We start from the raw sequence: 11,490 nt of genomic DNA on the forward strand, positions 1-11,490 counted from the left end.
CAGTAAGCATTTCTTAGGTCTATAGTTCCTTCTCTGCAGTTCTAAAACTCAAAAACTGAAAACTGAGCTTTTGTAAGGTAGACACAAACCTGACTTCAACTATTAAGAGGCTACTCACAGTCTTTTTTATTGTTCTATTTCAAGTAAATATTCATCTTGCTTAGGAATATCAATGAGTTTAATGTTAGGGGGCTGCCCCAGTTTCTACTGAGAGTATTACACTGTATATAGTATATTAATTATCTCACCTTTTTACAGGTGAAGCAACTGTGGCTCATATAAGTGCAGTGACTTGCCTGAAATTGTTACGCATCTAAGAGAGAGTAAAGAGTAGGATTGAGCTTTTCTGCCTCTTTTGTTTTGTTTTGGCTTTTTTTGCATTGTACTGTGCTGGTTCCTTGTAACATTACCTTCAGGAACCATCCTGGTAAGTTCTTCTAGGTAGAAGAGCTTAAGCAATGATACCCATCTTATTTGACCTTTTAATAAATGTTTTACATAAGTGACATATTCAGATTTTCCCATGACATTAAGCTCTTTCAGGTAGTTAAGTTTCTGAGTTGTTTAGATTATAAACTTCAGGAATCTCTTGGTTGTTGGGGGTCGGGGGAGATGAAAAATAGATGAGCTTCAATGTGAACAAGTGTTACATTTAAAAAGAGGTAGAAGGTCCAAACCACTTTCTTAGCATGAGTAACTTCTCTTTTTTTTTTTTTTTTAAGATTTTATTTATTTATTTGACAGAGACAGAGATAGTGAGCGCAGGAACACAAGCAGTGGGAGTGGGAGACAGAGAGCAGGCTTCCTGCCGAGGAGGGAGCCTGATGTGGGACTCGATCCCAGGACCCTGGGATCATGACCTGAGCCGAAGGCAGACGCTTAACAACTGAGCCACCCAGGCGCCCAGCATGAGTAACTTCTAGCTAACCCTTGTAAGCCCCCAAAGACTAGGAATCTTTGTAAGCCTATTCCTAGAAAAATTAGCTCAGTATGCTGCCAGGAAAATGGTGAGCATCATTAGGAAGAGAATCAGAACTAAATAAAGATAAAAATAAACATCCCTCCGCAAAACCAAGGTTTGTTTATATTTGTGATAACTGTGTGTTCTTTTGATCCCCAAGAAATACATACCAGAGCTGTTGACCAAAGGAGGTAAAGGCTTTAATGAAGACCTGTCAAAAAAATTCATCTTTTAAAGACAGAGAATATTATTGGGGCACCTGGAGTGACTCAGTTGGTTAAGCGTCTGACTCTTTTTTTTTTTTTTTAAGATTTTATTTATTTATTTGACAGAGACACAGTGAGAGAGGGAACACAAGCAGGGGGAGTGGGAGAGGGAGAAGCAGGCTTCCCACGGAGCAGGGAGCCTGATGCGGGGCTTGATCCCAGGACCCCGGGACCATGACCTGAGCTGAAGGCAGATGCTTAACAACTGAGCCACCCAGGTGCCCTCTTTTTTTTTTAAGATTTTATTTTTATTTATTTGACAGACAGCGAGAGAGGGAACACAAGCAGGGGGAGCGGGAGAGGGAGAAGCAGGCTTCCCGCAGAGCAGGGACCCTGATGAGGGGCTCAATCCCAGCACCCTGGGATCATGACCTGAGCCAAAGGCAGATGCCTAACAACTGAGCCACCCAGGTACCCCAAGCATCTGACTCTTGATCTCAGCTCAGGTCTTAATCTCCGGGTTGTGAGTTCAGCCCTACTTTGGGCTCCACTCTGGGAGGGGCAGAGGAAGAGGGAAAAAAGAGAATCTCAAGCCAACTCCCCACTGAGCATGGAACCCAGTGTGGGGCTCCATGCCACCACCGTGAGATCATGACCTGAGCTAAAATCAAGTCAGACACTTAACTGACTGAGCTACCCAGGTGCCCTTGTTTCAATAATTTTTAAAACTTTTAAATTTGAGATGATTGTAGATTCTCATGCAGTTGTAAGAATAGTACAGAGGGAGGGGCGCCTGGGTGGCTCAGTCGTTAAGCGTCTGCCTTCGGCTCAGGTCATGATTCCAGGTCCTGGGATCGAGCCCCGCATCGGGCTCCCTGCTCCACGGGAAGTCTGCTTCTCCCTCTCCCACTCCCCCTGTGTTCCCTCTCTCGCTGTGTCTCTCTCTGTGTCAAATAAATAAATAAAATCTTCAAAAAAAAAGAAAAAAGAATAGTACAGAGGGATCCCTTGTACCCTTTACCCAGGTTCCCCCAATAGTCATATCGTGCAAAACTACAGTACAATATCACAACCAGATACTGACATTGATACAATCTACCCATCTTGTTTAAATTTCTTCAGTTTTACTTGTACCCATTCATGAGTGTATATATTTAGTTCTCTGCCGTTTTATTACCACCATAGTCAAGATACAAAGCAGTTTTATCACCACAGAGGTCCCTCACATTGCCCTTGTATAGCCACATCTACCTCATTTCTGCTGTCCTTCCACCCATCTCCCATAAGATTTTCTTTTTAGATTTTTTTAAAAAGATTTTGTTTATTTGAGAGAGTGAGTGAGCAAAGAGAGAGAGCACGAGAAGGGGTAAGGGGCAGAGAGAAGGGGAGAAGCAGACTCTCCCGCTGAGCAAGAATGGCAGAGGCAGAGGGGGAAGCAGGTTCTCCACTGAGCAGGGAGCCCGACACAGGGCTCAATCCCAGGACCCTGGGATCATGACCTGAGCCAAAGGCAGATGCTTAACCAACTGAGCCACCCTGGTACCCCTCCCATAAAATTTTTAATAAATTACTGGATTGATACATTTTATGATAACATTTTTTAAAGATTTTATTTACTTACTTGAGAGAGAATGAGTGAAAGAGTGCACAAGCACGGGTAGGGGCAGAGGGAGAGGGAGAAGCAGGCTCCCCCTGAGGAGGGAGCCCAATGCAGGGCTTGATCCCAGGACCCTGGGATCATGACCTGAGCCAAAGGCAGATACTTAACCAGATGACCCACCCAGGCACCCCTTATGATAACCTATTAAGGGAATCCAGGGATGTTTGGGAGAGTATATCCTTTTTATATAATTATTTCAAAATGTGTTTTATTTATCAAATTATTACATAGACTTTTTTGTTTTTGTCTTTCCATGAACTTTATATTGAAAATCAAGTAGTACTGTGGCTTTTAATGAAAATCAGTAATCCACTTTTTATACCTTCCCACCACCAAGTCTTAATCCCTATAGGCAACATCTTTACACCACTTAGTCTTTTTCTTAGATTTACTCCTGTATCAAAATAACGATATGCTTTCCACTGTCCTCTCCTTACCAAATACTCTTAGTATAGTTGTGTCACATTTTTTGTTAAATAAGTACTCATTATTGTGTTAAGGACATATTTTACTGTTGGGCCATTTTGTATACTGCTATTATGTTTTCTTGTACAATTTTTGTGTTTTCCATGATTTAATATCATTACTTTGTTTATTTTAGCTTGTTGTTACATCCCTATCACTAATCTTTTCAGATTCTTCAACAGATTTGTAAATCTCATAATATAGTCAAACACAGGGTAATGCTTAATTAGTTAGCTTCTTCCTTTCCTTTTTCTTTCTTTTCCTTCTTACCATTCCCCCTAAATGTCCTAACTTGTGAAGATTGATGCCATGATTCCCTATTACCATGATTGCATAAAATGCTGCTTTAGGGCCAGGAACATGATCCAGTAATGCAGTTCTCTTGTTCATAGGTATTTACTATTTTACTTTTTTTTTTTAAGTATAATGTGCATGTAATAAAGTACATTAAGTTCAATAATCTTAAGTGTACAGCTCAATTTTTACATATTTGTACAGCCATATAACCACCATCCAGTTCAAGATATAGAACATTTCCAGCCCCACAGGATCCCCTCATGTTTCTTCCCAGTCATTAACCACCACCCCCACAGACATAATCACTTTTCTAACTTCTGTCATCTTTGATTTATAGATGTTTAAAATGTGAAAACTGAGTGGTTTAAGTTTGATAGAATTTATCATACATTTAAGTATATACATGAGGGTTCTCAGGAGTCAGTTATGTCCAGAACACCTGATTTGTGTACTAGCCCTATTTTGGGAAGCATCTGCATTGTGTATGGATGGAACTATTTGAAGGTTAAGAGAATACTCAGGAACACATAAGTATTTTAAGAAATGTGGAGACTGTTTTGTTTCGTAGCTTTTCCCCTAGATTCCTCCTAGAGAGAGGAATCCATATTCTGTTCTAGTAAGTTTGAAGACTGTCAGGTAATTGAGACAGTTTGTAACTAGACACAAATGAAATTGAAGTAAGAATGGAGAGGAGAAATGGCAGCCTGGGCACCATTATGATTCTGCCTATTGAGGAGAAAGCAGTGTTCACTCCCTCATTCATTCATTCATTCATTCATCCATCCATTCATCCATCCACCCATCCATTTATTCACTTATTTATTTTTAAAAGATTTATTTATTTAAGGAGCATGAGCGGGAGGGGCAGAAGGAGAGGGAGAGTGAATCTCAAGCAGACTCTGAGCTAAGTGCAGAGCCCAATGTGGGGCTCTGTCCCATGACCCTGAGATCATGACCCAAGCTGAATTCAAGAATTGGATGCCCAACCAACCCAGGCATCCATCCCTCTCTCATTTATTGACCAAAATATTTATTGAGGGCTGACTATAAACCAAACACTGTTATTAGGATACAGTGGTGAGCAACAGAGACAGCCCTGTCCTCAGGATGCTTGCAGTTGAATGGATGAAACAAATATTAAACAAGTCATCACACATTGGGAGGTAGGGTGTGCACAGGGAATGCCTTTCAGGTAAAAGCCGTGAGGCATTAAGGTGAGAGAGTGGTGCAGAGGACAGAGTGTGGCCATGAGATAGGACTGGAGAAGGAGGGTAGACATGGCTTAGATAGCCTTACAGGTGTACATGTGGATTCCACCATTTTTTAATGGCTAACAGTGTAGATAGTACCTTTTGATAGAAAGTTTTTCTTTGCTCTTTATAGTTAGTATAGCATAGTAGCTCTTGTGTATAATTTAGGAAGGGAGGTGAGGTCAATAAAAAGTGAAGGTAATTCCTTGTATTTCCTGAGAAATGCTTGGGTTATTTCTTTTCCCTCATGCCCATGAATTTCTCCCACATTTCACCTGTTTTAGAGATGAGATAATTGACATAGAGAAAAGCTTTCACACAGTTCTGTGTGGAGAACTGATTTCTTAGATCTGATTCCTAGCCCTCTCCACTATTCACTTTTCTCCTGAGAATCTGACCACCTCTTTCTCTTTAGCATAGAAAGTTTACTTCTGGGGATTAGAACTAAATTATAAAGGCTATATAGTCCTCCAATTATTAGGGGAAAGGGGGATGGTGGAGCTTTATTATTTAGATGGTCTTTGCCTTCTGCTTCTTGGCCTACTTACACATAGGTCTTGGTAAGGGTTTTCTCTGTGGACTGCTTCCACCAAATGAATGCCTGTACAGCTGGGACTGAATTATTTACATATTTAGTGTACTGTTCAGCCTGTTGTGAGATGTATGCTGGCACAGAGCAGTATCAGCAAACACCAAAGCTCTAAGCCTGAGCCCTGTTGAAAAGCTATGTCCTGGTGGAAGTGTCAGTTGCTTTTGTGAAAAGAAACAGGTCAAGCCTCATAATCTTTGTCTGAGAATAGCAGTCTGTGAGGACCATAAAACTATTCATGAGATGCAGCATAAAAACACTCAGGGACTGAGAGATACCATACTTTTTACTCTTCTGTCCTTAGGTGATACATGGTCAGATGAGCCCTGTTGAATTGGATCCGTCTTCTCAAATTGGCACTGTTAGTCTGTTCTTTATCTGATCCCCCATTGGAGATATAAGCTGAGAGCTGTGGTACTTGAGGAGATGACACAGTTCCTTTGTTACAGTAATTAATGTAATAAATTAAGGGAGAGACCCAAAGGAAAGTTGATTGTTTCTCGTTAGAGCCCTAGGTGGAAATTCAGTTGATTAGTGAGCTCCTATGAAGTGTGGCAGGTGGAGAGGGAGATGCCTGTTCTTCCAGCTGGGTAAGCTCAGAGTCACTGAGGGTGGTTTACATGTTGTACTAGCCTCACCAGAGGCTGGCTAAGCACAAACTGATTTCAGAGTAGCCTCTGGAATTTAGGGAAGATGGTATAATATGGTTTTCTTGTAGCAGCTTTGTTGTATCCCGTTGGTTTGTTGACCTTTCCCTGGAGCATCAAACCCATGAATCTCACATAATTTAGATTTGAAGTCCTGTCCTATCAGTGGGGTCAACAACCTAGTGGATTAGAACAGGTGATAAAAGAAAAGAGAGTCCAGATGTTAAAACCGTGAGCTTTGAGATGGGTACCTTGGCCCTAAGGGATTTTTGAAGGAAGATGGAGTCTGTCTGTCACTGTGGTGTAGGGTTTTGAGCTGCCTCTGAAGTTAAGGAGTATCGTAAAGAGAAAATTCAGACGCTGAGTTCATGGAAGAAAAATGGATTGCCGGGGCATCTGGGTGGCTCAGTCGGTTAAGCGTCTGCCTTCAGCTCGGGTCATGGTCCCAGTGTCCTGGGATCGAGTCCCACATCGGGCTCTCTGCTCAGTGGGGAGCCTGCTTCTCCCTCTCCCTCTGCCATTCTGTGCTCTCTGTCTGTATCTCTCTGTCAAATAAATAAAATCTTTAAAGAAAGAAAGAAAAAGAGAAAGAAAAATGGATTGTCATTTTTCTTTCATAGAACTTAGGTTGATATCAGTACTATCTGTAATTTAATTTGTAAAAAATTTTTAAACATTTTTCCTTTATTTTTTTAAATACCTTGATACTCTGTATAAGGTCTAATTGTGAAATAGTACTCTTTAAGTTCAGACACTAGAACAGTATAAGAATATTTGGGTCATTTTATATATTTTTATTTATTTTTTTAAGATGTTATTTACTTATTTGACACAGAGAGAGAGAGAGCACAAGAAGGCAGAGTGACAGGCAGAGGGAGAGGGAGAAGCATGTTCCCCGCTGAGCAGGGAGCCTGATGTGGGGCTCGATCCCAGGGTTCTGAGCTGAAGGCAGTTGCTTAACCAACTGAGCCACCCAGGCGCCCCTCATTTTATATTTTTGAGTTGTCTTATACTTCTCAAATTTGTATGCTCATAATATGCTTAGAACCATGATGGATGCTTCCTCCATTTTATAAATGAGAGTATTTAATGAAGCAACTTGGCTAGGGTCAGTGGAAATTTGAGTCCAGAAATCACATCTCTCTCTCTCTCTCTTTTTTTTTTTTAAGTAAATTCTACACTCAACATGGGGCCCGAACTCATGACCCTGAGATCAAAAGTAGCATGCTCTAGGGGGCCCCTGGGTGGCTCAGTCAGTTAAGCTTCTGACTTGATTTTGGCTGAGGTCATGATCTCAGGGTCTTGAGGTCAGGCCCCACCGCTGGCTCTGTGCTTAGCGGGGAGTCTGCTTGAGATTCTTGCTTTCCCTCTCCCTCTGTCCCTCCCCCACCATGTGCTTGCGCTCTCTCTCTCTCTCAAAAGATTGATTTATTTTAGAGTGAGAGCACATGTGTGGCAGGGGGGAGGGGCAGAGGGAGAGAGAATCTCAAGCCAACTCCCCGCCTAGCATGGAGCTGACTGGGGGCTTGATCTCACGACCCATGAGATCACATGACCTGAGCCAAAATCAAGAGTCTCATGTTCAACCAGCTGAGCCACCCAGGTGCTCCAGTAAATCTTAAAAAAAAATGGGGTGCTTGGTGGCATAGTTAAGCATCTAACTCTTGGTTTCAGCTCAGGTCCCGATCTCAGGATTGCGAGATTAAGCCCGAAGTCAGGCTCCAAGCTCAATGTGCAATCTGCTTAAAATCCGCCCCCTCCCCACTCCCACACACTCTCTCAAATAAATAAATAAATCTTTTTTTTTTAAGATTTTATTTATTTATTTGATAGAGACACAGTGAGAGAGGGAACACAAGCAGGAGAAGTAGGAGAGGGAGAAGCAGGCTTCCCTGCGGAGCAGGGAGCCCAATGCGGGGCTCGATCCCAGGACCCTGGGATCATGACCTAAGCTGAAGGCAGACGCCCAATGACTGAGCCACCCAGGCGTCCCAATAAATAAATCTTTTTAAAAAAAAAGTAGAGTTGCGTGCTCTACTGACTGAGTCAACCAGGTGCTCCCAGAAATCACTTTTTTTTTTAAGATTTTATTTATTTATATGAGAGAGAGCACATGAGAGGGGGTAGGGTCAGAGGGAGAAGCAGACTCCCTGCTGAGCAGGGAGCCTGATGCAGGACTCTATCCCGGGCCTCCAGGATCATGACCTGAGCTGAAGGCAGTCTCTTAACCAACTGAGCCACCCAGGCGCCCCAGAAATCACTCTTTTTTTAAGTTTATTTTCTTTAAAGTAATCTCAAAACCCAACGTGGGGCTCAAACTCACAACCCCAAGATCAAGAGTTGCATGTTCTTCTGATTGAGCTAGCCAGGTGCCCCAGAAATCGTATCTTGATTCTAAGTTCAGTGTTCTTTTTTCTACACCATGCTATCTTCTTAAAATTGGGTATAGCTTTTTTTCTTTTTTTTTTTGACCATACAGCCTTTGGAGGGAACTGCCTAGCCAGACAGATCACCTTCACATTTAAATGTGTATGACTTGGGGCGCTTGGGTGGCTCAGTCAGTTAAGTGTCTGCCTTCGGCTCAGGTCATGATCTCAGGGTCCTGGGATCGAGCCCCGCATCGGGCTCCCTGCTCGGTGGGAAGCCTGCTTCTCCCTCTCCCTCTGCCTACCTGTCTGCCTACTTGTGATCTCTCTCTCTCTGACAAATAAATAGATAAAAAATCTTTAAAAAAAAAATAAATGTGTATGACTTGTATGGTCCCAAGCAGATTATACACACTCACATACAGCTGTCACTCAGGCCAAAGCCTATAAGAAGATTGATCCAAAACCCATAAGAAGAGGGGTGGACAGATCAATTTACAGGAGAACATTGGACTATTTGCTACTTAGACCAGATTATCTATGGGTAGTTGGCAGTTAAAGAGATACTCTCTCATTATAGTCCTCTAGGGAGAAGTACTGTCCTTATTATGTTTGAACATCAGTAGGGTCAGTTGCTGTATGTGCTCTGGGGAGTGGGGGGAACCTCACATGAAGACTCTATCATTCTTAGCCATCTTGAAGTCCTTGTTCATTCCTGAGGTAGGAAAGTAGCAGGATCTATGGCATGTGCCTTAAAAAAGTAAATAATGACCCAAAATATGTGATTACAAACCAGTCTGTGGGCTGGGAGTCTGAGAGATGGAATTGGGTTCCAGGGAGGAAACTGGGATTTGAACTTTTGTTGTTACAGGTAAAGGATATGGGGAGTGATTATCATGACCTATCTTGGTCCCTTAGCTATATTTGCACAGAGAGGAGTTGTTGGTGATCAGGTGCAGGAACAAATAATAAATGGTACTGACAGGTAATTCCAGAGTCTGGTGAATTGTGGTCCTAAATAAGGAAGTGCAGTACAATGAGGCAGAAGGAGAGAAGAGAGAGGAAAATATTTACAGAAGTTCTTGCAAGTTGAAAGTGCCTTGTGGTCTCTGTAAGGTATTGGTTCTCCTGATTCTGCACTTTGTCTGCCATGGAAGTGAGAGGTCAGTGCTTTTCATTTCCAGCAAGCATGTTAGTTGCCCTACCTCCTGTGGTTAAACATCTCTGCAATGACCTGTCAGAGAATTGATTATTAGCAGTCTAAAGCCAGGGATGCTGTAGGGAGCAGATGGGAAATGGTTTGGCTGCTGTAGTCAGGCTGATTAAAGAATCCTTGGCAATTTTAGTTATCTTTGGAAATCTACCACCAAAGTTACTGTGAAGCCTGTGGGGTTTGGAAAACTGGATTTCTGAAAAGTCACCTGGTTAAAAGTAGTATTTATGAAAACTCTTAATACCCTCAAAAATAGGACAGTGACTCTTAAAAGAACATTGTGACTACTAAAGATCAGTCCTCAGGATATGTTTTCTTTGTTTGCATCCTGGTCCAGAAAGTCTGGGTGGTTTTCTAGGAAGGAAAGCACTTTTTGATAGATACAGTAATAGAATTATAGATTTGAAAAAGGCCCTAGACATGTCCAGACTACCCCCCTACCACACATAGAGGAATTCTTTATGTAATTTGCTTGATAGATGATTATGCTTTTTCTGCTCAGTACTTTTTTTTAAAGATTTTATTTATTTATTTGATAGAGTGAGAGAGGGAACACAAGCAGGGGGAGAGGGAGAGGGAGAAGCAGGCTTTCCGCTGAGCAGGGAGCCCATTGAGGGGCTCGATCCCAGGACCCTAGGATCATGATCTGAGCCAGAGGCAGACACTTAACGACTGAGCCACCCAGGTGCCCCATCTGCTCAGTACTTTCAGTGATAAAGATACGGCTTCATTAAGCATTGTGGGCTATTGTTGGAAATCTCAGGTTATTGAATTTCTTCCTGAGTTAAAACATCTGTCATTCTTTTTTTTTTTATAAAGATTTTATTTATTTGTCAGAGAGAGAGAGCTCGCACAAGCAGGGGGAGAGACAGGCAGAGGGAGAAGCACGCTCCTGCTGAGCAAGGAGCCTGATATGGGACTTGATCCCAGCACCCTGGGATCATGACCTGAGCTGAAGGCAGACTGAGCCACCCAGGCGTCCCAAAACATCTGTCATTCTGTAACTTCTATTCATTGGTCCTGTTTCTACCCTCAGCATCACAGGATAAGTTTCTCTCTTCTACATTTCAACCATCAGATATTTGAAGCTCAGCAACCTGTCTCCCTTCAGTAGTCTCATTTCCAGACTAAGGAATACCAATTTGTAAGACCTTTGCTCTTATGAAAAATGGCTTTTTGATCTTTCAGTATACTCTTCTGGACATCCTTCTATTTAATGAATATCACTTAAAATGTAGAACTTGGAAATGAGCACAGACCACCAGATGTTCAGTTTTCTTCTCCAGCTTCCCTTTGAGAAGAATCACATTTAAAAAAAAAAAAAAGTAATGGCAGTATATTTTGTTGACTAGAGAAAAACAAAACAATTTGCCAGGACATACAGAATTGGGGCAAGAGGAATTTGAGGAAGTGTCTTTCCTTACTAGTGTTAAGGCTGAATTTTGGGTTCTACATTATTATAGGCATTGATTTTACCTCAGATCTTTTCAGGAATAATTTTTTTTTTTTTAAAGATTTTATTTATTTATTTGAGAGAGAGAGAATGAGAGAGAGCACATGAGAGGGGGGAGGGCCAGAGGGAGAAGCAGACTCCCCGCCGAGCAGGGAGCCTGATGCGGGACTCGATCCAGGGACTCCAGGATCATGACCTGAGCCGAAGGCAGTCGCTTAACCAACTGAGCCACCCAGGCGCCCCAGGAATAATTTTTAATATCTGCATCCAGTTTACTCTTCAGATTATGAAATTCAGTTGGTATTTGTGTTTACAAGAATTGTTCACATTTATGCTACTGAACTGATTTTAGGGCTTCAGATAGTTTTTTTTTTTTTTTAAAG

At 42.0% G+C, this 11,490-nt stretch overlaps 3 protein-coding genes across 5 annotated transcripts in view; 2 read left to right on the forward strand and 1 right to left on the reverse strand.

The window, feature by feature from the left end:
* Nucleotides 1-3,960, reverse strand: part of CSNK1G1 (casein kinase 1 gamma 1) — a 269,186-nt gene extending 265,226 nt beyond the window's left edge. The window contains exon 1 of the mRNA XM_081829576.1: nucleotides 3,957-3,960. The gene's annotated coding sequence lies outside the window, so the exon portion shown is untranslated. The remainder of the gene's footprint in view (nucleotides 1-3,956) is intronic.
* Nucleotides 1-11,490, forward strand: part of LOC102731775 (estrogen receptor-like) — a 464,527-nt gene that overhangs the window by 122,208 nt on the left and 330,829 nt on the right. The window lies entirely within an intron of this gene.
* ZNF609 (zinc finger protein 609) overlaps nucleotides 1-11,490 on the forward strand; it is a 211,597-nt gene that overhangs the window by 14,677 nt on the left and 185,430 nt on the right. The window lies entirely within an intron of this gene.

This window comes from Leptonychotes weddellii, chromosome 9 (assembly GCF_054177405.1).
Source record: "Leptonychotes weddellii isolate Sample4059 chromosome 9, ASM5417740v2, whole genome shotgun sequence".
In the NCBI taxonomy this organism is placed as follows: Eukaryota; Metazoa; Chordata; class Mammalia; order Carnivora; family Phocidae; genus Leptonychotes; species Leptonychotes weddellii.